Consider the following 17,228-nt stretch of genomic DNA (forward strand, 5'->3'; position numbering starts at 1 on the left):
TTAAAAAAAAAAAAAAAAAAAAAAAAATCCAAAGAAAAACGAAAAACGAAATCTACCAAATTTCAGTGATGTTACTGCTGCTGAAGGCTGGACTACATTTGAAAGAGCATGGTACAGATAACGAGGAATCAAAGCTAAGTCTGGACTTTAGAAGTTCAACAACTACTTAGCTGAAGCATAGTGAGCTTGACTATGGTACAATTTGCTAGAACAATGTATTATTTAAGACATTTTATTGTTTATAAGCTCTCCAAAAATAATGTTCCTTTTCAGCTTTAAAAAAAATGGTGTTCTGCTTTCCAGGGAAGCAAAGTATAAAGAAAAATTCAATATACTTTGACTTTAGAATATATATGTAATATTAAAAGAGTTGGAACTAATTCCATATTGTGTAAGATAAAATGCTTTTTAAATACACACAGAGCCTTTTGTTTTATGGAGGAGATTCTAATTTTATTTTTAACTTATTCTACCATATGTGATAAGTGTGGCAAAAATCTTTTGTGTCGTCTATATTTATTTTTTGGTAATAAAAGGTGACAGCTCTTTTTCCTCTTTGCCCAGAAGAGGCCCATTCTCCTGCTGATGTGTCTGTGTCACTCCTATTGATACTAAGATGATCATGAGCATGAAGTTGCCAAAGAAACTGCTCTCTGAAGAAGTTTTCATGTGTGTGAAATTATGGGAATCAAAATTGATGGAAAAGTCCTCCAAAGTTGTGCAAACTCCAGGATTCTTATAAGACAAAAGCCTAGAAATACATTATCTCCTTTACCAGTTAGCAAGATGCATTTCTTGGGAGAAAACTGCCAAGCTCTGCTCAGTGCAAAATGCTTCATTACGGGTGGATATATGCTTATAAAATTAGGATTTTTGTAGTTTAGGTTATTTAGTCTAACTTCTTCATTTAACAGGCAAGGAGCCTCAAGCACAAGAGAATTAAATGACCTTCTTAAGGAGCTATATCCAACCTAGAGGCAGAACCAGGACATGAGCACTAGCCCCTGCTCCTTTCTGGTGTATTTCCTTGCCTTGGACACCTTCAGATAGTCACCAGGACAGAAGCTGAAAGCACATGAATTTGAAAGAAAGCTTAGGATTTGCCCATATCTTTGTTTCTCAATTTATTTAAGCACTCAGTCAATCAATAAATACTCAATTAGCTTCATTTGTGTGCCTAGCACATTTTACATAATGTAAAGTAATTTAATATTTATTTATTGGTTCAAATTTTCTTTCAATAAACTCAGAGTGAATTAGGCTGCTGAGTTAACTCTTGTACCCACTTCAGAACTTTTTATTTTAACAAACTTCTGTACATTTCAAACTTCTACCATTTTTGCCTCTTCTATTTCACATCCCCCATATCTGTCAGTGGCCAAGATTCTTTCCTAAGTGCTTCTTACATCACTTCTTTCTTAATCTGCTTGTCTTGAAGGTCCTGTTTCCCAACTGCTACCTCTGTGGTTGAGACTTGGGGCCCCTCCTTTCGGGAGTCCCTCATAAACCTGACATTCTTTTTTTTCTTTTTCTGCATGATATAGTTATTCTAGTTTTGCTCTCCTAAGTTTGGTAGGTAACTGAAGCAGTTCCTGCCAAAACTTTAGTTTCCTTCCTTTAATCTTTTACCAAATTTCTGCTCTTGATCACAGCCTCTCTTTTTCTTATTTGTCCTACCTATGGTTGATATATTCTTATTTCTAAAACTGTGGTCTTTTTTATGTGTGCCTACTGTCCCTGGAACTACACCTGAAACACACAGGCAATTAATAAATACCTCTGTTTTCTAACTATCCTGCAGGCACAAAAGCTGGAGGATGAAATCTCTAACAATTCTTTCAGTTTCCATATATAGAAAATGGGAATAATAATATCAATAATTTTGTGGGATTGTTGTGGAAATTTAGTTATTATTATTAATGAGAAAACATCAAGCTACAAATAGTTAATTTTATTGTAAAATCATTTCATGTATTTTCGTTTAATTTTCATTTTTTGGTCAATGGTAAAATATTTTGTGGAAAAGATGATTTTTTTTTTGTATTAGGGGGCTCCCTTCTCTCCCATCCAACTGCCTAGCATGGGGCTGTTATTCCAGTGGGCATCAGGGGCAGGGTTCAGCTTGTTCACCCTCATGCAGCTACTGGCCAGGGTCTGTTCCCAATGGTGGACATCTGTTCTGATGATGGCACTTGGGCCACATCCACTGACAAATATTTGCATATCATCCTTGCTTGACTGATTTATGGTAACTGGAATTTGACATAGAGTATCTGAAAAGGTTAAAATAGATGAATGTCTTACAGACTTTTGCTTTCTCCCTGCCATTCGCAGTGGGATTCTGTATTAAAAATAAGTTACAACTGTACAGTTTGAATCTTTCTCATGAGCTGGCTTCCTTACTTCATGGTGCTTGGGGTTTTAACAGTATATTATGCGGAGAGCACTGGTAATAAGGAGAGAAACGCAAACAGTTGTAGATGCAAGGTACACCTGGATTCCCACATTTCCAGAAGCTAGGGCTGAGTTGGGGGATAGGAAAAGACCCCCCTACCCCAGGGAGGCACCTGCGATCACACCCCTGGCCTGTGGGCGGCGCTGTGGGTTGGACCGACAATTGGGAACCCTAGCGACCAATAGGTACTTATTTCACATAGAAAACAACATAAAATAGAACAGGTAGCTAAGTGTTAATTTTCATGCACTTTCCAAGATGTGGTATTAATAAAAATGCAACAAAGCTCTTCGTCCTTGTTACATTGTTAAAACCAAAAACGAAAAAACAACTCGGGATATTTTTCCTTTCCTTCCAGCTTTTACAAGCAATTGCTCCTAAGTATAACTTAAAATTTCTTTCCCCAGTTCCCCACTGATTTCCCAGAATCCAAACACGATGTTGAACACCAGGTCACAGAGTAGAAGGTGGTAAGTTACGTGTAACTCTTTTCAGACTGGAGGACTGGGAGCTTTGGGAAACCTCAAGGATGTCATGATGCTTTCATCCTCTGATTTTGGGGGCTTTGGAAGAGCCCACAGAAAACCTTTCGGCTCTCAAGCTTGTGTTTCATGGCAACGGAAGCTTAAGGAATTTGAGAGAGAGGATGCGGGCAGGGGGAGGGGTGCGATGGTTGAGAAAGAGATAAGATGATTGAGCAGGGCTGGGATTTTATGTGCAGAGTTTAGTTTGAGAGTGAAGGGCGCAGGTGGGGAGGAGGCTGCCCAAGCCCGCCCCCAGAGTGATCTCATACCAGCCACAGGGCAGGCTAGGCCCGAACAAAAACGGGTAGGTGGGTGGATATCTGGCGAGGCGCTGCCTGTGACGAGATCCGAGTTCTGGCCCTGGAAAGGGACTCATCCTAGTCCACAAAGTCTCAGGCCCGAAGAATAGCCTGCAGTGTAATTCAACGCAGGCGCGGTGACCACGCTGGCAGTGTAGGCTTTTGTGTTTGCGACAACAATGGAGCGGGAGAAATCAGGCCACAGGCTTGCGCGCAGACTGGCTGGTGCGGATGTGGCTCGGCCCTGGCGGCATCTTGAGATGCCAGTGAGGCTGTTGCCCGGCAACAGGACGCCGCCGCCCGCGCCCGCAGAGCCCACTGAAAGCCGCAGCGGCCGGGAGAAAGCGAGAGCGCCGAGTTCACAGGCTCGGCAGCGGGAAGAGGAGACAAAGGACAGGGGGCTGGGGCAGGGACAGCGTGGGGCCAGGGGAAGGCCTCACACCATACAAGGGGGCATCCGGAGCCCTCTCTTCCCAAGGGTCTGAGTTGGTACCCTGCCTTGGCCGGGCGCATGGCCTGCTTGAGCAAATATAGCTCTTCCTCCATCTTCAAGTTCACGGCGTTACTGTACCCAGATGTATTCAATTGTCTGCCTATTGTCTAAAAGCACGCAAACAACTCCAAACAACAACAACAAAAACAAACCCTTTTCAAGTGGCCAGCTGAAATTCATTTCTTAGACAGGAATATTTGCCAAATTGCACCTGGCAGGGAAAACGTCAGGGGCTCCCTCTACAATAGGAGTTGCTAAATGAAATGTGGTTCCTGGATTGCATTGTGAAACATTAGTTATAGTTTGGTTAATAGTAATGTAACAATGTTCATTTCTTAGTTTGGAGCAGAAATAAGCAAACTCGTGTAAAGGATCAGATGGTAAAAACTTTAAATTTTGTGGGCAAATTGGTTTCTGATTCTCTATCGACTCTGCCATCGTAATGCTAAAATGGTTCAACAGTATATGAAAGAATGGGCATGATTGTATTCCAATAAAACTCTACTTAAGGAAACTTAAAATTGAATTTGATATAATTTTCATGTATCCTGAACTACAATCTTCTTTTGATTTTTTTATACATTTAAAAACTTGAATACAGTAGCCTTCTCTTATCTAGTCATATCTGAAAGCATGGATAGTAAGAACTGGACCTTATATCTTCTATGATTTTTCCCTGTGCATACATACCTATGATTAAATTTAATTATAAATCAGGCACAGTAGGAGATTAACAGTAATAAGAACAATTGTAATAATACACTGTAATAAAATTTCCAGATTGCTGCCTCTGAACTTTGAGACCATTATTAAATAAAATAAGGGTTACTTGAAAACAGGCACTGAGATACCACGAGTGCACATGATACCCTAGCTATAAACTGACAGCAGGGTAGTGTATATGGGGGACAAAGAGATAGGAGCTGGGGGTGTAGCTCAGTGGCACTGTGCCTGCCTGGCAAGTTCAAGGTCCTGAGTTTAATTTTGGTACTGGAAAAAAAAAAGGGGGGATAATTCACATTCTGGTGTAAAGGGGTGGGATTGCCTGAGATTTTGTAATACTACTCAGAAGCAAATGCAATTTGAAACTTGCGAATTACTTATTTCTGAAATTTTCTTTTTAACGTTTTTGGACAGAGGTTGACCAAAAGTAACTGAAACTATGGGTAAGGTGAGAGTACTATCCCTTTCTGCAGGCTGCTGCAAAGTTTGTCATCTTCTGGTTTAGACAAATAGATCAAGGTTATGTAAAATTATAACATTAGAAGAAACTGATGAAAGACTTATGAGAATTCCCTGTACTGTCTTGGCGACTTTTCTATAAATCTAAGACTGTTCCAAAATAAAAAGTTTATTTAAAAAGTATTTAAATGGAAGTCCTTTTATTTCTTCTCACCTTATTCACAGTGTCAGGTACAAGTGGTCAACCTCACCCTGAAAATAATAAATGGAAAATTCCAGAAATAAGTAATTCATAAGTTTTAATTAATTAATTTTTGGTTATTTGAGACCATTTCACTGTGTAATTCAGGCTGGCCTCAAACTCACTGTGATACTCTGGCCTCCACCTCCTAAATGATGGGGATTCCAAGTGTGCTCCATCATGCCACCATGCCTGTCTTGGAAATCATTTTAGAAAGGAAAGGGTATTATAGGGAAGCAAGCAAGTCAGAATGTGGAGTGTGTGTGTGTGTGTGTGTGTGTGTGTGTGTGTGTGTGTGTGCATGTGTGTGTGTACGTGATGGAGACAGGAAGGGATGTTGTTTTCTTAGTATTTGTTGACATATGGTATTAAGACCTCCCCAAAAGAAATCCTTGCTACACCACTGTATTAGTAATCAAGCCCTTAACATCACACAGCCTGAAAACAAAACAACATTCCAAAACACACAATTCTTTGGCCCTACAGGTTGGGTGGAAGAATATTCTCAGTTCCTAGTGAACTAGGATGGGAAAATACAGGATAAAAAAAATCAAACTCATTTTGGTCTAAGAGGAAACTAGAAAATTCTTGGGCAGGGTATATTTAACCATACAGCCACATATGTGCACACGTATTCCTTTTTTTCCTAATCCAGCTAACATCTATACCACAGAGAGAACATGTGAGACTTTGCTTTAAAAACTAGGGTTTCTGTATTCCTTTCCTGATTTTACTAATATGTGAATACAGACCTTCCTTTATATTTGCCCAAAGTAATATGATATTTCAGGTTGGACAGTACTAATTTTGAGAACGGATGATGATTAAGTTCTAGCTACTATACAACATAGTGATTATAGTTAGCAATAGTGTATCGTGCACTTTAAAATGTTAGAATAGATCTCATGTTAAGTTTTCTTACAAAAAAACAAGGAAATTTTGGGGGATGATGAATATATTTAGTGCCTTAGTTGTAGTGATGATATCATGGATATATGGATATGTGCAATATATCCAAACTCATCAAGATGTACATATTCAGTGTGCATGTTTTTGTACATCAATTATACCTTAAAGCTAAAAAAGAAAAAAAGAATGATAAAAAAGTATAAGAAAGCTTTTAACACAAAGCACAATGTCTCCTTGACTGCAATACTAGATTGATGTGGGATGCAGTATAACGATAATATAAAAGCCTACAGGTAGTTGATCAGTGTAACCCCAGGCATGGTGGGCAGAGGGCAGCTTAGTACTGAGAGTCAATGGCAGAAGTGAAGCACAGTGTTGCTTGGCAAAATGTGGAGCAACTGGACATTTGGCTTCAGGGACTTTCCACCACCTCTGCCTTCTAATTTATTTTCCTATTTTTGTACTTTAAAATACTCCACATTAAGAATTTGATAGTTGCAATTTTAGTTGGAAATGTTTCAGGACTCATTCTTTCAACAACCTTTTTTCAAGCATGGCTTTCCCTGTGCTAGGTCTGGACCAGGGTTGAGGAGATGAAAATGAAATAAAGATGGGTTCTATCCTGAGCATCAAGAAGCTGGGAGTATCAACAAGACCAAGTTCTCCAGTGTGGTTGTTGGAAATCAGCATTAGAATCACTAGGGATTACAGAAAGACAAATGTTGGATGGTATCACTTCCATGTGGACTCTAAAACGTTGAATTTAGAGAAACAGTAGAATAGTAGTTGCTAGGAGCTGGGAGGCAGAGAAATCTCGTAACTTTCAGTTTTAAGATGAGTATGTCCTGGAGACCTAATGTACTGTATTGTAACTATAGTTAATAATAAAGCATGCTAGAAATTTTCCAAAAGAGTAGATTTTAAATGATCTCATTACACACACAAAGAGGAAACTATGTGAGAGGATGGGTATGTTAATTAGCTCGATTGTGGGAATCATTTTGCAAGGTATACTTAAAACTAAGTACCACAGGTGCAGACCTTACATGTACACAATTTTTAAAATGTCAACTATAGGGCCGAGGATGTACCTTAAGGGCACAGTGCCTGCCTAGCAAGAGTAAAAATAAGAAAAAGTCAATTATACTTTGATAAAACTGAAAATGTTAAAAAGAATCACTAGAAAGGCATTATTTACAAATGCGGTTCCTGGGCCCACCTCACAATTACAGAATAAAAATTTGCACAAAGCAAAGGAATCTGTATTTTTAGCAAATTCCTCCAGAGAACATTATGTTCCCTAAACTTTGTTGTTGTTTCTCACTAAACTTTCACGATCAACTGAAATGTGAAACTGTCTTAAGTATGATGAGGTTATGAACCGGACATTGTAGAAGAACAGAAGCATTGTGGGAGGTAGGATCAAAAGGGAAGTTCTCTAAATGACACCTGAGGCTAATTTTAAGGAAAAGGAAGATAAGAGTGAGGAGATCGAAGAGCAGAGCGTTTTTCACTTAGGAAACATCATGATAAAGGGAAACTGAAGTATAACAAACTACACTTCTAAAACGAGTGTAAGGAGCAAGTAGGACTGGATCTCTGATGGTAGGCCTTCAAACACTGTGATAGACAGTATGAAATCTTATCTGAGCAAAGGACCTTCTTTTATATCACTCTGCCAAGTCTTTTTATATAAAGGTATATGGTATTTTGTCATCATGTGGCTTTTTTGTTCATATTACAATATATTCTTTGTAGCCCAGGCACTTGACTTTTTAATTTTGTAACGGGAATCAAACTCAAGACCTTGCACTTGCAAGGCAGGAGGCAGAACGACTGAGCTAGATTCCCAGTCCACTGTAACCTAGGCACTTGGAATGAAAATGTGCTCCATGTCAAAGGATGATACCATGTAAGGGCAGACTTGAACATCTTGGAAATCTCTACTTTTTTATTAGAATAGGATGAAAATTCTGTGATCTGTAACCAAGGGAAGATGTAGATTATAGTACCATGCCTTTAAAAGAAGACAGGCAAGGCCTATATTTGGGGGGATGGTAATGAGGGAGTTATGAAAAGGATGTGGTCTGCTCTGCCTCTCAACCTCTATTTCTAGATTGGCTTGTCATTTCATCCTTATTAGCATGCTTGTTTTTTATTTTATTTTATTTTTTATTAGCATGCTTGTCTTCTTCCAATGTTACTTTTCCTGAACTTCAGCAGGTGGCCATGGCATCTCAAGACTTGGATTTTTCTGGAAACTGAGGTGATCAGGTGGTAGCCTCATCTTTCCCGTGATTTCATGTTTCCTTCTAGGTTCCTCTGATTTTTTTTTGACTACTATATTTTAGGAATAAAACAATTTGCTCGGTCAAGTGCATGAATTGAGAAGCCAGGGCAGCTAATCTATGGAAAAAATACACAGCACTCAAACCCACCAACAGCTGCAGAGACCATTATCTGGGTTGTTTTTCTTCACCAGCTAGAGAAGCCCAATTCATCAAACAGTTGAAGTCACTTGAAAAGTTAGCACTTACCATTTGGCTCCTGGAAGAGAACAACATTTGTTTTGTGCTAAAAGTGACCATTTGTGTTTTTCAGTAGGAAGCCATGGATTTAGATGAAAGCAAAATGGTGACCAGTTATACAAAAGTAGAGAAGAGGGTATTGAGGGGTGGTAGTAGGGGAGCAGATAAATACATTGCTACTCTGTATTTCCTCAGCCGCATATGCCTATTTCCACAGAGAAGTTTTTAAAAAAGTCGAACTTTAGCTCAGAGCGTTTTATCCTTGGCACCACTAACATTTTGGGCAAGATAATTTTTGCTGTGGAGGGCTGTTCTATGCCTTGTAGGATGATTAACAACATCTCTGGGCTCCATCCATCCCTGATGTCAGTAGCAAATACCCGCTTCCCCAACTCAGTTATGACAATCAAAATGTTCCCAAACACTGCCAAATGTCCCAGGGGAAGGGGTTAAAATCACCCCATGTTGAGAATCATTGTTCTAGTAGAATAACTCACCAGGTTAATAAATCAAGCAGCATCCAAAGTGTTTATAGCGATGGGAGGTCGAGATGTTCCAGTGGCTGCATATTTGTGGTTGGTAGCTTTCAGAAGCAGATCAGGTTTAAGTGGACGTGGAGCATAGTTTTACTCCAAGAATGCGACAGTCACAGCTGCAAGTTGACAGTGGAAAGAAGCAAATCCTTTTGGAAAGGATATCTTGCGAGTATAATATGTAACATTCATCAGTTTTCAGAAGTGACTTTAATGGCTTTTTTCTTCTGAGTCTTTGTGTGTTTGCTGTCCTCAGGCATAGAATTGCAATTCTTCACAGTTCATTGGAGATGCAGGAGAAAAACCTTTCTCTTCCTGGTCTTCTGGACAATATGCTGGCATCCATAAGACAGAGAAATTCACCTGAAGTCTAACTTGTGGTACTTGATTTTGCTTAAATTTAGAGAATGCTCCATATTCCAAGTCCCATCAGCTTTATGGTGAAAATTAAGCTATAGGTGGGTACATCCTTCAGTAGGAAATTCCCATGGTTGCAGCCCCCTAGGGTGGGTCCCTGGGTGGATTCTGGAGGAAATCCATGTTGCCTTCTCTAAACTGTGTTAAGGCTTTCCTTTGCTCTTATCAGGCTTTCCCTGCCCTTAATACAATAGGCTCAAACAATGTAAAAGTAATGGTTAGGTTTAGACCAAAAAAAAATCACAAAGGAAGGAAATTTTGAATTGCTGCTTTCACTTGGGCTCTTATTCAATGGGTCCTAGTGTTATCAAAAGATCAGGGAATCATGTTATATATCCCACAGCATATAATTACCTATAAATGTGCCATTATAGGTTTAGATTCTTAAGATATCTCTGTCCTTGAACTCTTAGGTTAAAAATAAAATCCAGAGTACTAGCCAGATATCTGAAATTCTTGGAAATAAATTATGATAAGTGTACTTGCAATTAAACATAATAGAATGAAGTTTGATTGTTGTTAAAATACCTTTGGTCTTTGATCCAATTTAATTTGGTCTAGACTTGAAAGCCATGCTTAGACCTTCTGATCTCTATTTTAATATCATCATCATAGTTAGATGTGTATTGGCATATTGACATCAGCATGTAGGAGTCAAGTTACTTTCATCTTCCCAGTACTGACATTAGTTATGTCTCTTTTAAAGCAGCAGTTTAAGTCTCTGGCTTTTGGTATAAGTCAGTTGTTAAGTTGGTAATTGTAGTTTTACTCCATCCCACAAGTGTAACTTAACACCGTTGGGTTTACCTTGGCATGTGAAATAGTCATAATAACATTAAACTTCAAAATCTCTAGGATGAAATCTAGGGTTTGGGTTTCCCTAACCCTTTGTAGAGCTGTAACTTAGCTGGAAAATTACATTTCAATTGAACATTCTATGATGCTCTGAGGTATTGCAGTAAATGAGTGTGAAAATGCAGAGCACATCCCATCCTGGCACTTCTTATTAAGGATATAACGTTCTGGAGCGAAACTAATATCACAGAGTAATTTGGTTATTAAGGCAATAATAGCATATCTTGTCCTGGTGATAGTTACCTTTTGTTAACAGTTTTTCTCTCCATGTTAATAGCTACATTAAGAAAGGTACATAATGAATTTTCTCTGAACAGATTGCCTGTTCCACATTCTTTTCTTCTACTTAATTCTACTATTATGTCAAAGGATGGATGATAAAGTCTTAGCATTAGGGCCAATAAATCCAAAGATTTCATGAAATATTTGATAAACTAGAGGATAAAGTCAAATCTAGAACTAAGTGTTATTCTATAGGTGGCAAAATTATAGATGGCTTTAAATTTTTTTGTCTGTGGTTGTGTTTTCAAAAATTTTACAAATTGATAGCATTCTGTATTTTAAAAGCTAACGTACCACCTTTGCAGCTGTTTCAAACTAGTCAATCATGGAAGTCTAGTATATATTTTTGATCCCATGGAGATATTTAAAAATTTTGATTTTATTGCTTAAAAAAGCAAATAAAGGTAATTATTTTCCCTCCTAAAGCTTGTTTAACAAAGAAAGAACCGAGTCATCCTTAGCTTTCATCTTAGGGTATTCCTAGGGAGATGAGATTATATTATGTATTCATTTAAGCATTCTGGTGGATCAAATTAAAACAAAAAAGTTTATAACATATTTAGCAGGCTTGCTTTTTTAGGATAAATGATGTTTGGAATGTGTTCAGATACATTTCTGGCATATTGAATATGTTTAAGAAGGTCATATCTAGGGCCGGGGATTTAGCTCAGTGGTTCAGCTGCCTGCTTCACAAGTACAAGGACCCAAGTTTGATTCCTGGTACCAAAAAAAAAAAAACAACAACAAAAGAAGGTCATATCTATACAGGAGCAGCCTTGTATTATAAAGCTACAGGAAAATGAGCACAGCTACTTGCTCCGAACTTTCATGTTCTCACTGCATTTGTTATTATCCAAATTAAAAAGAAAAAGAAAAAAAGATAGGTGGGAAGCAAAATGCATATTAACAGCCAGTTAGTTAACGATTCCTGTTTGACATATAGTCCAACAATATAAGTAATTTGCCCCAGTGGTATAGACAGTTGAAAGCCATGTGAATGTCCTACCATCACAGTACTTACACACAATAGCTGCTTAGTAAGTATTTGTTTTGAGTGAATGTAAGAATTCATAAAGGAAAAATTGTGATTAAAAAGTTTAGGGCTGAGGGTATAGCTAAATGGTAATGTTTGCCTAACATGCTTGAGGCTCTGGGTTCCATCCGCAATACTGTAAATAGAAAAAAAAAATTCAGAGAAAGGAGTCTGGACTGTGGTTTTGGGAAATTTTCATCAAGGATGTAGAAATTCAGGTTGGCTGTGAAAAACAGGCATTTCCTAGGTGGAAAAGGCAGGAAGAGATGCCTCAACTGTCCATTCAGAAAGATCAGGTTTGTTTTGTTTTGTTTAGTACCAAGGATTGAACTCCGGTCCTTTCACTTGCAAGGCGAGTGCCGGAACCACTGAACTAAATCCCTAGGCCAAGATCAGTTTTTTGGTTTTTTTTTGTACCGGGGATTGAACACCGGTCCTTGTGCTTGCAAGGCAGGCCACCGAACCGCTGAGCTAAATTCCCGGCCAAGATCAGCTTTTTAAGAGACTTAGTTGGGGAAGAGAGGGAGAAAGTGGCCAATAGGAGAACTGCTGTTCAGTTATAGAAATGAGCCTAGATTCACTCATTCCATTTCTGTTAGCTGGACCCCAAATTCTCTCTTAAAGAGGACCTTGGGCAGATCTTCAGGGAGTTTGTTTAGGTCTCTAGACCTGTGTTCAGTTTCCAGTTTTTGTCTAACTTCTGAATCTCACAAATGTGTCTAACTTCTGCCCTAGCTGGTCTGACAGGTTAGGATACATAACTCCTACCTGGCTACAAGTTCTCACTGGGATGATTTCAGACTCAGTGCTGCTCAGAGCTTAATAATAACAGCAGAGAGGGCCGGGGATTTAGCTCAGTGGTTCTGCCAGCTGCCTCACAAGCACAAGGACTCGAGTTTGATCTCCAGTACCAAGAAAAAAAATACAATAATATTAACAGTGGAGAAAGCAGTTCACAGGGAATGTTGTGGTTTATTTTCATGGGGAAAAGTACAGAGCTATTATAAATATAATATACATATCTGACCTTATAGGCATATATATGAATGTTGTGGTTTATTTTCATGGGGAAAAGTACAGAGCTATTATAAATATAATATACATATCTGACCTTATAATGGCATATATATTTCATAATCACTATAGGATATATATATATATATATATACACACACACACGCATGTAAAAACTTATGTTTTATTTATGTTAATTTATATGTATTTCATATAATAATCTATGTTTATTTACAAGATTTATCCTAAATAATAATTACCCCAATTCCAGTTTGTTTTTGGTGAGGGGGAACCGTGGAGTGAATCTAAGGGCTTGCACATGGTACCCTGAGCCATTCAGCCACATCCCCAGCCCCCCTAATTCCATGTCCCAGTAACTTGTGTGTATCCTGATATAGTCAGTCTTACCTATTTACTATTTCAGCTTTATTTTTTATTTAGCAAAAATTTTTGTGTGATGTACATGAATTTATTTATTTATTTATACATCATAGTAGACCAGACCCTTTAAAGAGGGGCATGAATTTCTCTGCTGAACAGCTATTATTGAAACTAATTGCAAATCCTCTAACATGGTGCTATTATTTTTTCATATTCACTATGATTTTTTATACCTTCCTCAGAAATGTCAATTCCAAGACATCAGAGAACTTGGTGTCTAATCTCCAAAGCTTAAACACGGGAGTACTATTATTCCAATATTATTCTGTTGTCCAGTAGTTGCCTTTTCCACACATTTATATATCACATAATTCATAAAGGGATCAAATCTCTGTACTATTCCTTGATACATGTCTGCTACCGTTTAATTTCAAAGATACCTTCTTATCCATAAAATTTTTCAGCTTGGGGATGTGAGGTTTGCTCTTGGTATTTCATTTTTAAAGTACTTATTATGAATTGATTTCATACCCATGACAAATCTATCCATAGACTGAAAAATTTGGTTCTAGTTAAAGGTTCCTAAACATCAGTGTACATTGGAAATAGTTTGGAAACTTTTAAAAAATGCTACCTTCCTGAAGTTTTTTCCCTAAATAATTCTGATTTATTGTATTTTGGGGAGATCCTAGGAGACTACATTTTTAAAAAACTAGGGCCAGAAATTTAGCTCAGTGGCACTGAGCCTGCCTCACAAGTGCAAGGTCTTGAGTTTGAGCCCTGGTTAAAAAAAAAAAGTACTTTAATTTGTAGTGATGGTCTATAGATCACATTTTGAGAAACAGATATTTTTAAAAGAATCTGTCTCCAAGCCCAGCATGCTGGCACATGCCTATAATCCTAACACCCTGGGAAGCTGAGGCAGGAGGATTGCAAGTTGGAGCCTAGCTTGAGCAACTAATTAACTTACCTAAGACCTTATTTCAAAATAAAACATAAAAAAAACAAAGAACTGGGGTTGTAGCTCTATGCAAAGGTCTTGAGTTCAATCCTCAGTATTACCAAAGCAGGGGGCAAAAATCCCCAAATTAAGCCAGACCAGACAGAAAATGATCCTGTTGCTTTGGAGCCTCTCGTTTCCATTATTCCCACTGAGCTTGATCCTTCCTCTCCTCTGCCCCAATAGCATACCTGTCTGCTTATTTTACTGGATATATTTAAGAATATTTTTTAAAGATACTTATATTCTTCATCAAAGAGCACAGTATTTTTTTTTTTTTTTTTTTTGGGTACCAGGTATTGAACTCGGATTCTTGTGCTTGCAAGGCAGGTGGCAGCACCACTGAGCTAAATCCCTGGCCCATCAAAGTATTTTTTGTTTGAAGACCTCAAAAGGAAATTATTAAATTTATCCTGGGAAATTGGTTTGTCTTTACCTTATTTATACAATGATTCATGTAGTGGATTATGTTTTCCTCATAGCATGAATTTTGTATAACTTTACTCTCTATTTTATTCTCTAAGCATTATTTCTTTGTTTCAATTCCATAACCAATTTCTTTTAGCATTTATCTGGTATGAATTTTTGCAAACTCTCTGAATTCTATTTTTGGAAGAAGAGATATTTGTACATATTCCTTTTATACGTATGTATGTCTCTCCCCCCCACAAAGATATGTCTTTTTATTTTTTTTTCAGCTTTAATTGAGTTTATTGGTACATTTTAGGGATACAGTACAGTTACATTCATTGTTGGGATCATGTACCTCTACATGGCAAGTCTTGATTCTCATTTTTTCCCCTTACCTCTGCCCTCCTGCCTTTAACTTGCCCTAAATTTATCCATTTTGAGTAATTCCATCAGAAGAATCTTTCCCTTCTTACAAAGTTTTTTTCCCTTCCCAGCACTGGGAATCGAACCCAGAGCCTCGCATTTTCTAGGCAAGAGCTCTACCACTGAGCTACATCTCCAATTTCTTTTCTTTTAAATTTTGAGACAGGCTTTTAAAAAGTTGCTCAGGATGGACTTGAATGTGCAATTCTTCTGCCTTAGGCTCCTGAATAGCTGCAGTTACAGGTGTGTGATGCTGTGCTCAATTATGAAAGTCCTTTCATGGTTCTTTTTCCTGTCCAAACTTCTTGGCTTTTCCCAGGGACTGCTCTTCAGTCTGAGCTCTTTGGATTTCTGTGATAATTCATTGTTCTCTTGTGTTACCTGTAGGTCTAGGCATCAAATGGCAGTGCTCCAATGTGTTGAATGAAGACAACGTAATCTCAAATTTTTGTTCTTAATCCTCTGAAAATTTTTAAAAAGTTAATATCTTAGTTACTTTCTTATTGATGAGACATAATGCCTGACACCTCAGCTTAAAGGAGGAAAGGTTCATTTTGGCTCCTATTTTTATTCCATAGGTAGGAAGCACATAGTGGAAGAGTCTGGTGGAGGAAAACTGATCAAGTCATGGTGAGGGGAGGAGCCCGAGGGAGATACATCTTAGCAGGTCCTGCTCCCCATGACTCATCTCTCCCGACCAGGCCCCATCTCCTCACAGCAAGTCAATGATAGCTGCAGTCCTCTTCCAAAGCCCTGCCTATGAGTGCACGAGGTCTTTTGGAAACATTGTTGATATAAAGCATAATAACAGTTAATAGTATTGAGGATGACATACGTTCAGTATCAAGATCCAAAGGGGTAGACACTGTTCCTGTTTTCAGTAAGCCCATAACTCTGTTGTTGAGAAATGATCTGTATATGGGAAATAAACTCGATAGTGCTAAGGGCACTCTGCTGAAGTTCATATGACAGGTTCAGACAGCAGGTAATATGGTTTGGATTTTAAATGTCCCCCAAACTTATGTATTAAAGGCTTGGCCTCCAGCTAATTACACTATTTTGAGGTAGTAGAAGCTTTAGTAGGCAGGGATGAGTGGAAATAAATTAGATCACTGCAGACAAGCCCTTAAAGGGATGTGGGGAACCTAATCTTTTCTTCTCTCTCTGCTTCCTCACTGCCATGAGGTGAACAGCTTTGCCCCACCATGTGCTCTGTGTCATGGTGTTTTGCTTTGCCTAAAAACAAAGCCAAGTGACCATGGACTGAAATATCTGAAACTGTGAGCTGAAATAAACCTTTCCTCCTTTAAATCAATTTTCTCAGGTGCTTTGTCTCAGCAGCATGGCACTGACTAGCAGAGCAGGTTAAATCTGTGTTCAGAATAAAGACTACTTCTTATCCGGGGTAAATTCTACCATACTGGCAATCATATCTACCAAAAGGTAATATGGTGGTTAATCTTGATGGTCAACTTGACTGAATTAAGAGACTCCTGGAGAGGTGGTTGGAGTGTGAGGGCACTAACTTCATCATTGGGTTAACTAATCATGAGTTCATAACTGAATGAGCTATTAGGAGGCAAGGCCTACTCGGAGATAGTGACTCATGGGGGCATGACCATATGGACTATGTCTGGTCCCTGGTCCATCCTCTTTGGGCTTTTCCCTCTTTGCTTCCTTGATGCCATCAGTTGAACAACTTTCCTCTGCCACACTTTTCTGCCATGATGTTTCTGCCTTGGACCTTGCCTACCACGGACTGAAACCCATGAGCCAAATTAAACCTCTCCTCAAACTGAGGTTGTCAGATATTTTGTTTTCTTTCTTTTTTTGGTTTTTTGAGACAGGGTCTCACTATGTAGTTGAGACTGACCTGGAACTCATTATGTACCCCAGGCTGGTCTTGAACTCACAGTGACCCTCCTGCCTCAGCCTCCCAAGTGCTGGGATTACAGGCGTGCGCCACCACGCCCGGCAATTGTTTTGTTTTGTTTTTTTGGTTTTTTGAGTGAGATTGTCAGGTATTTTGTTCTGGTAGTGGGAAAGCTGACCAGTACAAATCCTCTTTACAAAGAAAGAATAGCCAAATCATGGAAAAGAGAAATTAAGAAGTTGTACGTTAGAGAAAAGCTATTCATGTTAACTGTAAAAGTGGAAACTTTTAGAATTACTGCTTTACTTGATGTCTTCACCTACCAAGAGTCATTTTCTTTTCTTTTCTTTCTTTCTTTCTTTTTTTTTTTTTTTT

General features: G+C 38.4%; 1 long non-coding RNA gene and 1 pseudogene across 1 annotated transcript in view; both read right to left on the reverse strand.

Moving 5' to 3' along the window:
* Window positions 1-4,473: 4,473 nt before the first annotated feature.
* Window positions 4,474-14,289, reverse strand: LOC117283679 (annotated as a pseudogene).
* Window positions 14,290-15,238: 949 nt separating this feature from the next.
* LOC104849651 overlaps window positions 15,239-17,228 on the reverse strand; it is a 54,337-nt gene continuing 52,347 nt past the window's right edge. The window contains exon 3 of the long non-coding RNA XR_004514720.1: window positions 15,239-15,442. This is a non-coding gene — a long non-coding RNA (uncharacterized LOC104849651). The remainder of the gene's footprint in view (window positions 15,443-17,228) is intronic.

This window comes from Fukomys damarensis, unplaced genomic scaffold (assembly GCF_012274545.1).
Source record: "Fukomys damarensis isolate Sample0158 unplaced genomic scaffold, DMR_v1.0_HiC HiC_scaffold_29, whole genome shotgun sequence".
Lineage (NCBI taxonomy): Eukaryota > Metazoa > Chordata > Mammalia > Rodentia > Bathyergidae > Fukomys > Fukomys damarensis.